Consider the following 1229-nt stretch of genomic DNA (forward strand, 5'->3'; position numbering starts at 1 on the left):
GAAGTAAATCCTCTCCCGGACAGACGGCAGTCCTGCCTCAAGTCTTCTCCCGAGTTAGGCACAAGTGGAGAGCAAGGCTTCAGGAGATGCTGTGCTGCAGCTGGATTTCATCCTGAAGGTGGCCCTTAGGGATAAAGCCTCTCCTGATGTTATTCCCTGCCCAAGAGTGAACATAGATGTTGGGGTTCCCTTGGTATCCATGGCCTGCCGACTGTGATGGTGACGTTCTGTCCCTGTGATTTGATGCACTTCAGTGATGGTAATTTGAAGTAAGCACCACCAGCAGAATGAGTATAGAAAAGGATCTCAAATAGGTGGGAATGTGGAAAGGCAGCAGCATGTTCAGGCAGGTTGCCAGTGATACAAAGGACTGAATGCTTTCACTTGGGGCAGAGATACTGGGAGATAAAAAAGAGTGATACCAGAAAGCTTCCAAGAAAATTAAGGTAACAGAAAAGGACACTCTGAACTAACAATCGTGAAACCATGGCTTCTCTAAGTTCTCCCATTAACATGATTCATTTTCCTCATACTACAAACTTGGAGAGCTCAGAGAAACCAATTTAGAAAGCACTCAAATGTTTCTCAAGTCATGAAAAGCATGGGTTTTATTTACCCTCCCTACAGTACAACATCAACAGAGTACCTCTGTGTTCGAGGTTTCCAACTTGCCTTGCAGAGAGCAAGTCCAAGAATATAATTTCATAAGTGGGAACAACTCTTGCCTTACAGGACACTTTCTTCATAAACGCGGTGTCAAGATATAGTGTTTACTGTTTAATTTGAAGGATGAGTAAATAGGAGTAGAAGTATACACTGGGGAGAGTTTTTAAGTCTGTGGCAATGGCTTGTGTTTGAGATTAAAAGTTTGTAATGGACCATGATCATTGTTTCAACTTGTCCTCCAGAAAACTGTCCAATACAATTCACACTGAACCTCTCACCTGTTGCAGAGTGGGCTGAAACAGGAATGTTCTGGACTCTGCTAGAAATACCTTTCTTGACTGAAAGACTTAAAAATCAAAACCTTCCAGCTAGCACAAGTTAACTTCTACTTTTGCCACTGCAGGATTTAGCAGTATGAGAAATGATGGTAGTGTCTCAGCCCCTATTTTCCAGAGTGAGAATTTGCTGTTTCTTTCCATCTGCTGTTATTCAGACACAGCTTTTATGTTCTCACAATGGAATGAATAATGCCTTTTTTTATCCATCAGCTAGATTCTGGATGA

The sequence above is a fragment of the Corvus brachyrhynchos genome, unplaced genomic scaffold (genome assembly GCF_000691975.1).
Source record: "Corvus brachyrhynchos isolate BGI_N302 unplaced genomic scaffold, ASM69197v1 scaffold90, whole genome shotgun sequence".
NCBI classification, from domain to species: Eukaryota; Metazoa; Chordata; class Aves; order Passeriformes; family Corvidae; genus Corvus; species Corvus brachyrhynchos.